This window comes from Vitis riparia, chromosome 18 (genome assembly GCF_004353265.1).
Source record: "Vitis riparia cultivar Riparia Gloire de Montpellier isolate 1030 chromosome 18, EGFV_Vit.rip_1.0, whole genome shotgun sequence".
NCBI classification, from domain to species: Eukaryota; Viridiplantae; Streptophyta; class Magnoliopsida; order Vitales; family Vitaceae; genus Vitis; species Vitis riparia.
In genome coordinates, this window is record NC_048448.1 from 36917516 (window position 1) to 36928450 (window position 10935).

Consider the following 10935-nt stretch of genomic DNA (forward strand, 5'->3'; position numbering starts at 1 on the left):
CAAAGGATTTTGCAGAAAATTATTAAATATAAAAGAGCCTGTTTCAACTGTTTTAAGAACACTTTTGGGTTATCCGCCTTAAAAATTGATTTCCATTTTCTGTTATTAAAAACCTAAAAAATATATTTAGAAAACATTTTCAATTGATTTCTCTTATTTTTTATAATTATTTCAAAAATTAATTATATAAATATGTAAAATAATTAAAATTAATATATTAAATATAAAAATATTTTAAAAATATTAAAAATATTTCAAAGTTTAGATTTTTGTTTTACAAAATATCATACAATAGTTTTTAAAAATAGTACATAAAACTATTTTTTAAAACTAATTCTAAAAATAATTACAATCTTACTTTTCATATTTTTCTTGAAATCAAAATTTATAAAATTCATATTATATTTAAGACAATAAAATTTTAAATTACAGTCAATAAATATCTGCTTCATATAGAATTAGTTTAAGAAAATTAAGCCTTATTATATTTCAAAATATAAATTAAAATTTATCACTTTTTAGACTTTGCATTATTTTAAATTTGAAATTTATTTTAAATATCCAATATTTTATAATAAAAAAATGAAAAAGTTGTACCAAAAAAATATGTTTTTTTATCCTTATTTGAAAATATATGAAAAATAAGAATTTATCTCTATATATTTCAACCTATATAATGTGATTAAAAAAATATTTTTCTTTATATATTTCATTTTTTTTTCAATGTTCCAATCAATAATTATAAATACAAAGAACATATAAAAATAAGCTGAGAAATGTTTTTCACATTTAAAATTAGAAACATAATTTTATTTTTAAAAATAATTAATAATTATCTTCAAAACAATAGCTAACAAGCCTTTGGTTTTCCCTTTACTACCAAATTTTTTTTATTTTAAAGAATAAAAAAATCCTTAATTTTAAAGTCAATCACATAATAAAAATACCTCATTTTATATCTTCCAAAAATAAAAATAAAAAATCATTCTACCGAGATAATTAAAATTTGAAATTCAAGTAAAACCATTTATAATTAAATTTTATGAAATATAAATTGATGATATATTTTTAAATCTACGTATTTAATGGTTTTTAAATTTTATTTTGTTACCATCAAAATCGAAATTATAGAACCCTTGATTGGTGTAATGATTTACTTTAAGGGGCAAATCTAATATTAATATTAATTTTTGTCCTCGATTTAATTTCCAAAACTTTGGGTATTTTTTTTCTTAATATCTTCCCAAGGAAGGATCTCAACAAATATTTTTCGGGTGGCAAAACTTTAAGACCTCCTAGAGAGGATGCAGCGTTGCAATTAATGGTTCCGCGTTGTTCACGGTGGAACTTTAAGACCTTGACAAATTGCACCGCTATTAGCGCATGTATACGAGTAGAAAGAAAATAAAGAAAATCAAAAAGTATAAAAAAAAAATAAATTTACTTTATGTTTTATTTTAAGAAAACATTTAAAAAATATTATAAAAAAATTTGAAAATGAATCTCACTTATGGATAACATCGTGTCTTTTAAAACAATTAGAGAAATGCTTATAATTTCCGGGTTTTTCCTTTATACAATGATCTTCTTTTTCAACCTTATGAAGAAACAAACTAATAGCAAGTAACAATAGATACATCAACATTCTTTCAAACAAATTATTCAATACAAGTCATATGCAAATGAGACAACACTCCACAAACCTAATATATAAAACACTGTATCAATATAAAAGCGAAATTTTCACATACCCCTTGTCATCAATCAACAACAACTAACCTATATATTGTTCTTTCAAAGATTCAATATACGCATTTCGGGTCATGCTCCAATTAATTTAATCACCATAATACAATGAAAAATATCATAAGCTCATGAAAGTGCTAATCAAAAGACAAGATAGAAATGAGAGAGAATGACACCAACTTTTTTAATATGGAAAATTTCCGAAGGAATAAAACACCACGGGCGATCAAATTATCCATTATGAGGAAAATTTAGTTTAGTACAAAGTTTTACCTTAAGTCTTTCATCTTCTCTTAGACCATTTGTTTAGAACTTTCAAGTTTCAGCTATCACTATTCTTATTTAGCAAAACACTTAGAATCCACTCTAAGCTTTGATCTTGGTCTTTTCTTGAGTTTACACAAAAAGAATCTTGGGTTTTACCTTAATAAATTAGATATGAGAGTAATATGAGAGCTAAGATGAAGAACACAATGAATTAACCCGTTTGAAACAAAGATTTTTAACTCTAAAACTGATTTTCAATTCAAAACCATTAATTTTCTCACAAGGTAAACACTTTCCAATATAGTAAGAGAAATTAAAGCTCAAAAACCTAGTGTGGACCCCGCATTTCGGCTCATGCGTTTTCCACTCGATGGCGAGCTCGATTTTTAATTGAAAAATTGATTTTTATTTGATTAAGAAAACTGACTTGGAGTCGCCACTTATTTTTGTTTTATTTTTAAAAGGGTAAACAAAATAAGAAAGAAAAACCCTAAGTGTGACTCCTTATTTTGGAAAAGACGATCTACGAAAAACCGGATCGGGTTCGGGGGTCAGGTTACTTATCGGGAAGGTACGATAAAGACCGTAGCACCCCTCTAAGTCCCTAAAGTCGGGTCTCTACTAATGAGATGAAGCTAAGATGGCAATGAATGAGTAAATCAATGGATACCCACATCAATCATGCATATATGAGAATCGGAATACATATAGAGAATGATCAGAATGAATGAATGCGTACCTGGGCAGCGAACAACAACGCGCTATCATGGAATGGGGTTAGTGATAAAACACAGAATGACCATATGTATATCAAGGAACAGAGTAAATCAATCATGCATGTCAAATAAATCAATCAATCAGGCAATCAGTCATGAAATCACCTATGTGGGGCCCCCACCACAGCCCAATTCATTTTTGCATAAATCAATTCCGCAAACTCTATCACTTAGAATTATGGAATTTGATTTTAGCTTATTTTAAAACATTTAAAAAAACAAAAGAATTGTGAAAATTGTATGCCGAAAGGAAATATGGCAACAAAGATTTATTGGAAAAAGAGACTTTGGAACCTAAGAGGTTCTAAGGATGAAGGAGGAGAGTTGGAATTTATTTGAAAATCAAAATTTGAAGAGTTATTTACAAAATAGAAATTGAAAAAATATTTTTGAGGAATAAGAGTGAGGGAAATTATTATTATTTTTAAAATAGATGAAAGGAGGAAGTGAGAAGGACACATGGCCAAAAGATCAGCAGAAAAGTGAGGAAAATGAGGTCCCCAAAATGGGGGGCTACAGTACTGCTGGTTTTGCCATTGTTGAGATTGATCTGCTGGAACTCAGTTCTCCCATGTTGATTCTCAGCATACATATTGTGTAGTTCTCTGCCTTTTGCAACCCAGAAAAAGGTTACATTGAACATCACCACCATGATGCTCTGATCGGCAGATTCCCCTCAGCATATTCTGGTCTTTCCCAACGTACTACTTGTTATTTATGTGGTCCTAGGATATAAGCCGTAATATTTACATAGTCGCAGGCCAGTTTGCTGCAAGCGACTCTGAAGCCGATGCGTTTCTATAACCTTCAAGTCTGCTGATGAAAACAGGCTGCCCTTGTCTGTGCCCCGATAAGTTTCCCACCCAGACCTTTACATATTTGGACTGTGCTGTTTGCATAGCACCTGATGTCTGCTGTGGTAAGGGCATATTAGCTGCTGCGTTCTTGTTCACACCAAGAGATGGCATTCCTGGTTGCACTTGTTGAGACATTCCTGGAGTTGGAATCATTGTGCCAGTTCCAGAAGATATACCTGATGGACCAAGTCCACTCATCATGTTCTGGTTCATACCAATTCCACTTTGTACCATTTGTCCTCTAGGAAGATTCCCTTAGCTCATTCCAGGTACTGTTTGGCCCATACTAACACCTCCTTGAAGATTACTCAATGGTCGAGAAATGCCAAGGTTTGAGTTTACTGACATATTAGAAGTTGCTGAAGTGAACGAACCAAGAGTTGAGTTTTGTGCAACCTGTGTAGTTCCTGCTAGTGTCCCTGATCCAGCAATTGATGAGACAGCTGACTGCCCAGATGAGAACGCAATTTGAAGCACAACTTTTGGATCCTTATGCTGAAGTTCCCGCGCCGGCACGTTCAAGTTAAAGGGCTTAATCACCTTCTGCAACATACTGTTATCTCCATCAGATGAAAGGCATATGGCATGGGCCTCCACCCCAACCAGCCTTATGATCAAGCGGCCCTTTCTTACAGAAAGCAACAAAACATCAGATGATTGAGAGCATGAGACAACAATTCCAAGATCTGAACTAGCACAACAATAGACTATTTCCTTGAAGTGGCCTCGAAGAATGTGTATGGGGCCCTCAATTCACCGCCTCCTGTTTTTGTTTGCCAAAATATTTGCTACTTGCTAGAGTGTTACTGCTGGTTGAAGTAGGTGTGCCAGAGGCAGTAGAGGGCTCTGATATGCTGCTTGCAAGCGAAACGGATGCCCGATGTATCCTCCAGAGTAAAACTGTTGTGTCTTGGGAACTAGTCACAAGGTAGTTGCTATCGGGTGAGAGAGCCAGACAGGTCACTGGATCGGAGCACGATGTCCTCTGGCTGTTTCTAAGGCTTTTGCTCCATCTGATGATATTAGCTTCGTGCTGTTATCCTCATGTCCACCTGTGATAATTTCTTTGTCACAGGTGATGGAAACAATGGCTGAGCTTCTATTGCCTGAGGTTGCAAAAGCTAGTGCTCGTGGAAAGTGCCACTCATCAGAACTAGAGCCAGTTGGACCTTTGAACATGCACATGAATGTTCCATTACTGGAGCTTCCTATGGCCTTTCCATGATGAAAAAGAAAAGGTGTCCTCTGACCATCAGGTGTGTTTGGCTGCCACTTGTGTTGTTTCTCAAGTCTGTAGCTCTCTGAATTAGTCACTTCTTGTGCAATCAGCTATCCCATGCTAAAAAGAAAAAGGATTCCTAAAATTGTTGCTTGTCACAGCACTGGTCCAACTAAACAGTAGAGAAGCCTAAACCCTCTCCTTCAACTAATCAAATTAAGCCCTTGGTTGTCATCTCCACAGGAGCTCCTGCTACTGCTGCTAGTGGTGGTGATACTGCTGCTGCCACCATGAACTGATGCTGCATTGGAAAAGGTGGTTTCACTGTACTTGCCATGCCCAGGCATATGGCTTCAACCATTGGTCCACCAGGTCCCGAGTGGCTACAAGCATAGAGCATTGTAATCCAGGTCACTTCATCTGCCTTGATCTCCTCTTGACCCATTCTATGAAAACCACCAAACTGCCTCTTTCCCACCTTTCCTTACAAATTCATGTATTCAAATCACCCCTTTCAAGCGTCCCAAAATCAGCATTGGTTGATAAAGCATTCACCATAATCAACGTGATTGGGAATTACCTTTGGAAACCTCAAGTGCATGGTCCTTGGGGGAAGACACTTTTCTGACCATACTTCCACTTGACTCCACTCATTCTTTGGCACAATCCCATGCCATTTACAGCGCAAGGCAGACATAGTGGCTCCATTCGCCACCTCCCATAAAGTGCAATAGTTCCTCCAGGATCAGCATCACCATAATCAACAGCTTCCAAAGCTGGTACTTTGCTAAGCTTCGATGAACCAGTGGCTTGGTGGAATCGTCTCGTGTGGCCATGCATGGCCAAACAAATGTGGATTTGAAATTAGAGTTTTGACAATTTTCATATAGCACGACATCATTAGGATCATCCAATCGTTCAACTGTCACTCCCTGCATCTCAAACCCATATAACTTCTTGGATACCCCATAGATATATAATTCCTCCAAGAGCAGCAGCCAGGGTATAGCTAATATCCCAGTCCGATAAGTTCAAGCAATGTATGTCACAGCTGGATCCTCATGCAGGCACTGATCTGGGTCTGTTGGATAGGCATGAAATAGGATAGAAAGTAAAGAAAGAAATGGGTGTGACGGGTGTAAGAAATGATGAGATATGGGATTGAAAATATGCATGGGGACATGAGTGGCGAATTTGGAGATGAGTACGAGAAGGTGAGCAGTGGGTATGAAGAACATGGATGCCATTGATAGAACGGGTAAGATAAGGAAAAGATTGATGAGTACAAAGATGGAAAGGATAAGTTGATGGATTAGGTGGAGGCAGGTTTGATGGGTATGGGCATAACGGAAATATGGGTAGGGACATGAAAGATTTAATGGGTATAAAGGGGTGGAAAGGAAATGGGTTCGGAATGTATGAGGTGTAATAATCGTGCATGAGTATGAATGAATGGCTATGCATGCATGGTTCCATCTGTAGCATCTCCAACATAAGTCAAATACCATGAATAACATGGTACAGCTTTTGTCCCATAAGGAAAAGGCTGCTGAAGATATCCTGATGAAAAATAAGGAGGTTGACTAATACATTACCCATCAACACCCAGATTCTCTCATGCCCAAATACCCGGAACATCCACCAGACTTCGATTATCGCTATTTATTCCAACCAAGGCTGCCACTGGAGTAGCTTGATCTCCAATGCTAGTACCAACAACGGGATTAGCAGTTTCGACTCCAATAGGATAAATCATGCATCAAGCACGCTCACAATTCCAATTAAGTATGGTCGGCCAAGGAGATGCTCAGTCACCAACACTAACACTATCTGAACCAGACCGGCCACCACGGGATCCATGCTCTTTTTCCAAATTTTCTGCAGACTCCCCAGAACTGTTGCTGAGTTGGTCCACTTGCATTAGAGCCATATAACTTTTGTCAAGTCTAGCACGTTCAAGGAGAGAAACCCGGGTGATGGTTTTTCCAGACAAAGAAAACTTCTTTTGCAGTGACACAATATCTTTCCTCTTCATCGCATTCAATCTATGGTTGACTGACAAATGGTATATATCACCTTCAGCAGATTCAAGTATGCACCGTGAATCACCAATGGAAGCAACAGTTACCACACATCCTTCTATTCATGCAATGAGAGTGGTTGCATATAACAAATGTCAACCTTTTGGCTTTGTCCTTTCATGATATCTTTGAATGAAGCCATGAGAATTTACTGTGCTTCTTTGCCTGAAAACCGTTTACTCAAGCATGGCGAGCTACATTTTTCACCATCATCCTTACCAGATACTGCCTCTACAACTTTTGTCATCGATGAGCTTTGTTCAGGTTCAGAACCCAAATCCTTATTGTTAGAGACCCTCTGTCTCTTGCATTCTGCTCCCTCAACTCTAACCAACATGACATAATAATCTAAAGCAACGAAGCCAGCCATGCCTCTATCATCTGACCCATAATCCACATGTTCACCTTCGCCATCTTCCCCACCAAGGTCTTCCCAAGTGTATTCAATCGATTCCCTTAACCATGATGTCTCATCACCACCTGATGAATCTCCAGTGCACTGATGCCACAAAACACACTGACCAAATCTTTCAGAAAACATGAGCCCAGAACCAGGGGATTTGCATGACAATACTGCACCTTCTTGCTAGCCGTGACCATGAAACAAGGCGAAAATCCAAATGCATAGTAGCCACTAAGGAACTTGGTCTATTCCAAATAGGCACCCTGTTACAATTTAAAGCTCGATCTCAAATGGGAACAGCTGCAGTCTTCATTACAACCTCATTTGCCAAGGGAAATTGATTTGCCCGAGGACTCCATGGAAGAGAAATCCAATCAACTGAAAATTACTTCAGTTGCTATAATTTGCACTCATGGACCAGTCAAAGCAATGGCTGAAGTATCACCCGTATGCATCTCGCCCACTGGGAACCCTGAATCTATGGCAATAGCCAAAGCACCACCCTCTCCCCTCAAGCACAAACCAGAACACGAAACCAATAGTCCAAAGCAAGTCCAGAAACGTGAACCAGAAGCCAAGATACGGATTGAGATACCGGAAACGGAGGAGGAAACAAAACGAAATATAGTATACCCATGACAGAGTAAACAGAGTGAACCAAGCATTAAGTGGGATCCCCTTTCATGTTGAGATTCAGGGGTTTCGACCAGTGGTGTAGCAGAAGAGTTTAAAATCAAATACCAAAATGGGAGTCGGCCATGTTAAAATAAACAAATACGAGGGAAGAGTAACACAGTACATATGAACAATCAACCAAGGCTTAGAAAAATAGAGACAATCAGGGAGAAAGAAAGATAATAAAAAGAAAACAAAAAAAACAGAATGATGAATGAGAAAAGTCCAAGAAGTTGCAACAAACGTACCTGAGATACTCTTGCAAATTTTCTTTTCCTACCAGCTATCTTCAGCAAAACCAGTTTCTCTTTCTCTCTTGCTCGATTTGGGAATGGCTTTCACTCTAGCTAGAATCCTTTCCAATGAAGCAAACCAAGCTTCTCCCTGTTGTCCCTCTCAAACTATTCTCTGTTCTTTCTTTCCAGAAAACGCCCTGTTTTCTCAGCTTGCTCTCCTTCTCAAGCTCCAGAACACCCTCAAAAATATCTCTCCGCCACCAGCCCCCGAAATCACCTCTCGGTAGCTATCTCCTTAACAGTTCTCAATTCCTTCTCTCATCCTAAAGCTCTCTCTGGAAATCCCAAAAGAGAACCCCCAGACCCTAGCTCTCAGGCTCCCTCCTGAACCTCCCCTCACTAGCAGCCAAAAAAGCCCCTCTGAAAAGCACCACCTCCTCTGCAGATACGCTCCCCCCTCTAACAAACTCTAAATCTCTGCATGTCCTCCAATAGGTGTCGCTTTCTCATTCGTCCATCAGCTCCACTAAGCTGATTCCACAGCAGCCAGTCATGAAGCAACACGTGGCTTTCAAAGAGCCCTCCAGCTGGCAAGTGAGCTGCACAAAATGAGAGAAAAAAGATGTGCCCCTAATGGGGGTCTACACCTAGGCTTTTCTTTTTCTCATAGTAGCCCCCACCACATCTGGAAAGAGAGCTCAAGTATTAAGGTTTTGAAATCCATTCAATGGTTGAGATTTGTCTGAAAAATCATGAAAATTCGCAAGTGTGATCGAAATTTGATCAATTAGACAAGACTAAAAAATTTGGGTTCAAGAAAAATTGTGACTCTTTAGTTTGATCTATCATAAATCAATCAAAATGCTTTAATAAGAACATTTTTATCAAAATGAGACAAAAAAAAATTTGATTAAGGATTAAATTTCAAAAATTAAGAGAAACTTAAAGCTAAAAAACCTAGGGTTTTCTTTTTCTCATAGTAGCCCCCACCACATCTAGAAAGAGAGCTCAAGTATTAAGGTTTTGAAACTCATTCAATGGAGATTTGTCTGAAAAATCATGAAAATTCGGAAGTGTGATCGAAATTTGGATCAATTAGACAAGACTGGAGAATTTGGGTTTAAGAAAAATTGTGACTCTTTAGTTCAATCTATCATAAATGAATCAAAATGTTTTAATAAGAACATTTTTATCAAAACGAGACAAAAAATTTTTTTGATAGAGGATTAAATTTTAAAAATTAAGAGAAACTTAAAGCTAAAAAACCTAGGGTTTTCTTTTTCTCATAGTAACCCTCACCACATCTGGAAAAAGAGCTCAAGTATTAAGGTTTTGAAACCCATTTAATGGTTGAGATTTGTCTGAAAAATCATGAAAATTCGCAAGTGTGATCGAAATTTGATCAACTATACAAGATTGAAAAATTTGGGTTCAAGAAAAATTGTGACTCTTTAGTTCAATCTATCATAAATCAATCAAAATGTTTTAATAAGAACATTTTTATCAAAATGAGACAAACAAAAAATTGATAGAGGATTAAATTTAAAAAATTAAGAGAAACTTAAAGCTAAAAAACCTAGGGTTTTCATTTTCTCATAGTAGCCCCTATCACCTCTGGAAAGAGAGCTCAAGTATTAATGTTTTGAAAGTCATTTAATAGTTGAGATTTGTCTGAAAAATCATGAAAAATCGAAAGTGTGATCGAAATTTGATCAATTAGACAAGATTGAAAATTTTGGGTTCAAGAAAAATTGTGACTCTTTAGTTCGATCTATTATAAATGAATCAAAATGTTTTAATAAGAACATTTTCATCAAAATGAGACAAAAATAAAATAAAATTGATAGAGGATTAAATTTCAAAAATTAGGTTTTTATTGATCATTTTGATCAAATAACCCTAATTTTTTTAACACTTTTTAGACTAAAAGTGACTCCTAAAATTAATATATATATATATATATATATATATATATATATATATATATATATATAAATATATTATAAAAATTATAAAAACCAAAAAAAAAAAAATATTTTCTGTAAAATCCTCCCTTGGCTTCTATAGAAAACTAGTTTGATTTATTGGAATAGTTTCTTAGAACTGAGAAACTCTTTTTTAAGAGATTTTATAAAAGTCTGGATAAATTTGTCGTAATAACTTATGATTAAAGGGAAAAAAACGTACTTATGAAGTTTAAAAAATGTGCATTCCCTTAGAAGCTATACTTTCACTTAAATAAGAAATTATCCCACGTTTAATAAAAGTTGTATAGAGCCAATATTGTCTTTTAATAGTTATGATTTCAACTTTTGCTCTCCTTTTGGCCAAAGCCAAAACCAAAATGTCCTCTCAAAAGTGACTTTCAAGACTCGTGGTTGAACTTCAACTTTGATTACTATTTAAAAATAATAACAATAAGTTAAGGTTTGAGGTTTTTTAAACGATTCTTAAAAACAATTTTTAATTATTGCAAGAATAAAATTTAATTTGAAAACTCAAACATAAAGAATTTTTTTTTTCGCATATTTTTCATAAAAGTTGTAACGAGTTGCTCTCAGTTGTATAAATATTATCAGTTTTAAGTTCAATGAAACATTCGTAACCTTTAAATACATTTACATGATTAAGAGAAACTCGTACATATGTAATGATAATGAATTACTTTTCTCCAT